This window comes from Olea europaea, chromosome 12, assembly GCF_002742605.1.
Source record: "Olea europaea var. sylvestris chromosome 12, O_europaea_v1, whole genome shotgun sequence".
NCBI lineage: Eukaryota > Viridiplantae > Streptophyta > Magnoliopsida > Lamiales > Oleaceae > Olea > Olea europaea.
In genome coordinates this window covers 262,289-268,571 of record NC_036248.1, presented here as the reverse complement: position 1 = coordinate 268,571, position 6,283 = coordinate 262,289, and positions in this window count along the sequence as shown.

Below are 6,283 nucleotides of genomic sequence, written 5' to 3'. Positions count from 1 at the left end.
CTTCCATCTCCCGGTGAAGAGTTTGTGATATATAGTGATGCTTCACGTCAGGGTCTTGGTTGTGTTTTGATGCAGAATGGGAAAGTTTAGCGTATGCTTCTAGGCAGTTGAAGAAACATGAACTGAATTATCCTACACATGAATTAGAGCTAACTGCAGTTGTCTTAGCCTTGAAAATTTGGAGACATTACTTGTATGGTGAGAGATGCTAGATATATACAGATCATAAAAGCTTAAAGTATATTTTCGATCAAAAAGAGTTAAACTTGAGGCAAAGAAGATGGTTAGAGCTGATAAAAGATTATGATTGCATGATTGATTATCATCCAGGGAAGGCTAATGTAGTTCCTGATGCTCTCAGTCGGAAAATATCGAGTCCTATGAACCAGACTAATGCAGTATGTTCATCTTTGTTTGGTGAGTTCAGAATTTCTCATGCTCAATTATCAGTTACCAGTGTAGGAGCATTGTTTACCAACTTTCAAGTGAGGCCTACTTAGATTGATACAGTTAAAGAAACTCAAACTCAAGATCCAATGTTGAGCAAATTGAAAGAAGAAGTTAGTAAAGGTAAGCATACAGATTATACCATTCGAGATGACGGAGCTTTAGTTATGGGAAACATATTATGTGTTCCAGATAATTCGAAATTGAAGGGAGAAATTTTAGAAGAAGCACATAGTTCATCTTACGTGAAGCATCCAGGTAGTACGAAAATGTATTGTGTACTCAAAGAACACTATTGGTGGCATGGAATGAAGAGAGAAATAGCCGAGTTTGTGTCCAGATGTCTCATTTGCCAGCAAGTGAAACCAGATCGTCAGAAAACAGCAGGATTGTTACAAACGTTGCCTATTTTTGAGTGGAAATGGGAATACATTATTATGGATTTTCTATTTGGACTTCCACGGACTCAGAGTGGACATGATGGCATATGGATCATTGTAGACAGATTGACAAACACTGCTAGATTTTTGCCTATTAAAGTCACTTACTTGTTAGATAAATTGACAAAAATATATGTTGACGAGATAATGAGTTTATATGGGGCACCAGTATCTATTGTTTCAGATAGAGATTCTCGTTTCACTTCTAAATTTTGGCCCAGTTTGCAAAAAGTTATGGGTACTAAACTTCATTTCAGTACAACTTTTCATCCACAAACAGATGGTCAGTTAGAAAGAACTATTCAGACTCTGGAAGACATGTTACGAGCTTGTGTACTACAGTTCAAAGGGAATTGGGATACTCATCTTTCTTTGATGGAGTTTGCTTATAATAACAATTATCATTCGAGTATAGAAATGACTCCTTTTGAAGCACTGTATGGTAGGAAATGCAGAACTCCAGTAGATTGGGAAGAAGTTGGTGAAAGAAAGTTATTGGGTCCTGAATATACCCAGATTACTGCTTAGAAAGTAAAGATAATTATAGAAAAGTTAAAGACAGCCCAAGATAGACAGAAGAACTATACAGATAGACGTAGAAGAAACCTTGAATTTGATGTTGGAGATAGAGTTTTCCTGCGATTGTCTCCATAGAAAGGTGCTATCAGATTTGGTAAACGAGGTAAATTGAGTCCGAGGTATATTGGCCCATATGAGATTGTTGAACGCATCGGTCCAGTTGCATATCGATTGGCTTTACCAACAGAATTGTCCAGAATTCATGATGTATTCCATGTTTCTATGCTTTGTAAGTATATTCCAGATCCATCTCATGTTTTGAAATCACAACCAGTAGAGCTGAAGGAAAATCTTACCTATGAAGAAGAACCAGTTCAAATATTGGACAGGAAAGAACATGTCTTGCGTAGTAAGACTATTCCTTTAGTTAAAGTTTTGTGGAGAAATTATGCTATAGAAGAAGCGACATGGGAAAGTGAAGAGCAGATGCGTTCTCAGTATCCACGACTTTTTCACACATGATCAATTGAATTTCGAGGACGAAATTCTTTTAAGGGGGTGAGTTTTATAATACATTACCTTTAAAAAAAAAGTCAAACAAAACAAAATATATATATAGTAAATTGAGGCGGTGCAATTGGATTGATATCAATCCAATTCCACCCAAACCAAATTAATAACATAACACACACAACACATAGAAAATAAAAAACGGTGCAGAGAAAGAGAAAGAGAAAGAGAAAGAGAAGAGAGAAAAAGAGAAAGGAAAAAAAAGAGGAAAAAAAAGGAAAAGAGGAAGAAAAAGAAGGAAAAAAAGGGGAAAATTTTGGCAATGTGTTAGGAATTAAGTGCTCTATCCTATTAGGCTTGAATTTCTCAATTTTGAAAGGTAAATAAAAAATTACTTATTGTTAAGTTATGTTTGATTTTATAATTGTTAGATTGTTAGGTTAAATTTAATTTTATTGAAGGGGTTAAGTGTAATAAAGTATGAAGTTGAGTAAAATGAAAGAAAAATTAATTTTAGTAATTAAAGAGACTTTAGAAATCGTCTAAACGTGAAATAATTATGTTTGGGTATCACCTATTTAATTATTGAAATTACTTAAATTAGTTAATTATTGATTTAAAAAATGATATCATATTTCAGGCGGCGATACGGATATCGGGACAGCGTACCAATAGTGTTGATTTTGACGTACAAAATTCTGTGAGTGGAAAAATATAAATATTTTTAAAATATTTATAAATTAAGTATATTGTCAAAGCATGTACAATTATATGCAATTATGTGTTCGAATTACATGATTAATATGAAAATCTCTTTTATTATAATACATATGGAATTTCAAGGATTATTTATTGTACATTTGTGACTTGGTATATGAGACATGTGATATTGAGATTTGTTTGGTATATGAGACATGCAATATTGAGATCGGCCAGAAAAGTACCAATGATTATATACTTCTTCTAGTTCACAAAGGGTCATTGGCCGTGTTCTATCCTATACGGAGGGTCTTGACCTGACATTGGTCTTGATCGTATACATATAGTTCACAGAGGGGCCTTGGCCGTGTTCTAGAATTGATTAGGAAAGGTCTTTGAGATTGGCTTTCGTTCACGGAGGGGGCCAAAGGCCCGTGGCGAAAGTTCTTTGCCCGAGAGGCAGATTACATATTTCAGTCAGAGGGTACATTTTGGATCGATTTTTCAGCACGTTTGATGTGATGAGATTATAGCATGGTTATCAACTGATGTTATATCATGATTTTAAGATAATATTTTTATGACTTTATAATTGGCTATAATTATATGATGGTAGTTTGTGAATTATCAAATGATATGAATTTGATTTTCAATAAAAATGTATAAATGAAAAAGTATATTTATTTTGAACTTCTCCACTCATGAGCTATCAGCTCATATATTTTTCCATGTTTTTCCTTATTATGTAGCAGTTGAGAATTTGGGCATCTTTTAGAGTTGAGCCTTGATTTTGAAGTCAGAGACATACGACAGAGTTTGTTAGTATGACTCACTTCATAGAACATGTAGTTATTGTTTTGGGACGCATGTTTATGTCTAGATGTGATTTTGCATCACTTGTAAATAATTATGAGGCTCACTATGTATTATGTATCCATATGTATATTTCATTGTATTTCTTGGTAAAAGTGGAGATTTCGACTTATCTTGATTTTTCTATGTTATAATTTGGAATTTGTGTGAAATTGATCATAGGTTGGTTAGTCCTGTTTACAGGGGAGATAATGTCAAAATTTTGTTAGAAAAATGATGTATAAAAAAGTGATATATTATATTTTTAGTAGCCTTGATGGTGGGTCCGACTTTTAGTTGGTATCTATCATCGGCGCATGCCACATCCGGATCTAGTGGTATTACACGGGGCGGGGTGTGTCATGACTCAAGAACCCTAACATTGTGTGGCCGAGATGAGAGAAATGATAAAGTTGTGGAAAATTGAAGAGTATGAGATGCTGCCCTTTTATACCAGCATCCTAGCCATTACTCTGATCACTTCATATATGATAAGTTATCATTTTATGTTCGGTAGTTAAGAGATAAGGTCTCACTTTGCGATTGTGCCTTTGTAAGTCAGAGTCGACTTTGACACTCAAGTATCACAACTTCAGCATCAAGGAAGAAGACGAGGATGCAGTATGCTGAATATATAAAGCGCATATCTTAAAGACTTAGCTTTTAGCTGGTAGAACAACATGGAACAATACTCAGACGAAGATTCTCGCCGTCAACCATTTTTGAAAAATTATGCACGTGTCAATCCTTACGAATAGGGGGAATCTCGAGTATGCAGAATTACGTTTTTTGACATAAACTAACAACATGTATTTGTAAATAAGACAAGCAAAAGAGTAGCGTGTATGTGTCAAAGCAGATAATCGTAGAAATCATTTCTTGGAGAAATGCCCATTAACTCAATAGTCAATCGCTTAGTAGGCAATTTAAGGAAACAGTAGTTTCTTTTGGGTACCACTATTTCTATCCACACTTTTTATATTTACATCCACTTTTAAAAATAAAATTTTATAATATTTTAAATTCTATGTAAATTTACTTGAATAGACCTAAATAAATTAAATAAAAATACATAACTCTATATTCATCCACTTAATAATTTAAGAAGTAGAACATCATTTTCTATATAGGCACTATTAACTTTCTGGCATAGTTGAAAGGGGAGAATAAGGAAGGCAATCCATACAACAATCAAGAAAAAGTTTTCACGCCATGGATTGCTCAGCCACCAAAGGCCTTTACCAATTAGACTTAGTGATAACAGGTAAAATCAAGAAAAGAAAATTAAAATGTCCAGATTCAAACAAAAATCAAACAACAAAACACGATAAGAGAGGTAATCCTTACTTTTTCAAACTTCTCTTCATATATTGCTATGTCTATATATATTTGCTCAAGTGGCGTCTCTTCCATTATTTATTAAATTCTTTGTCTATTGAAGTTCTGAGTATCAGAATGCTTCTATAAAGTCCCTAACATTCGCATATACTAGAATTTATTTACTTTTATACTATATTTTAAATTTGGAAAGTTAGGGAACTAAAATGATAAATATAATAAATTCAATTTTAATTGGGTCAAATATTTAAATATTTATATAGTAATGATAAATATATCAATATTGTACTGTTGGATAGCTTGTAATTAATTATGTATATTAGGCTCAAGAAAAAGTTCATTTGGATAAATCAGCTCCAAGATATTTCAATTTGAAGAAGCTGATGAAAGCCAGTTTTGCAATTCAATTGAAACCTTAGATGGAATGTACCCCACCACGTGTCATGTGTATGGTGTGTTTCATTTTGATTTTGAATTTGTTGGGGGTTAGTGCATGTGTATGTTAAATGATAGATATTTGCCTTGATTTTTGGGATATGATAGGGATGGGTAACCACATGTCAATTAGATAAGGAAGAAATAATTGTTGATTTGTATAGAATATTGGGATTGAGGCTTTTACGTAAAAATAAAAAAAAAAACATGATTTTGACGGAATTTTAGACTTACAAAAATTCAGCTTTCCTTTCAATTCAAAATATCATACAAAAGTTCATTCTTTTTATTACTCTAGAAAAATAATCGATACATGTACACGGTGCTAGCAGCAACAAAAAATGAAAATAAAGTTCAACTGTTTTATCTAACAAGGTAGGATATCAAGGTTTTTTTTTTTTTTTTTTTTTTTCATGTTGATGAATTATTGTACTCATGAAACCTATAGATATGCTATGATATGAATGATATAGCCATTTCGGTACAAATGATATGATATGATATGAGTTTTTATTAGTTTCTAAAGATATGAGACGATATGATTTTCTGATACATGTCTTAAATTTTTATTCGGGATCGCACCATGATTTTTCATGTTCTAGTGAGTATTTTCATGTACTCATCATTTTCCCTACTTCTCACAGATTATAATGGGGTATTGGTTGGTGGGCGATGCGATGGTGTTGAGATGCCAGAAATTATAAGATTCAAAATAATAAATCCGGAGTAACATGACTTTGGACTTTTATTTTCATCGTTATTTTAGTTTTTATTTTCCATGTTAAATTTGCCTTTTAGGATTCGAGACATGTTTCAATTAACTATGTTTTTCATATGTTTTATTTATTTTATTGATGAAATATTTTTTTGTTTTTCACGTTGGGATTTTTGAATAGTTTACTTAATTATGGAATAAAAGTTTTAGTAACAATTTTAAATTGTTAAAATTTGGGTCGTTATAGTTTGGTATCAAACCATATGTTTAATTTTCTGTAGACCTACATGTATATTTGTAATATGAGTTCTAAAAAAAAAAAAAAAAA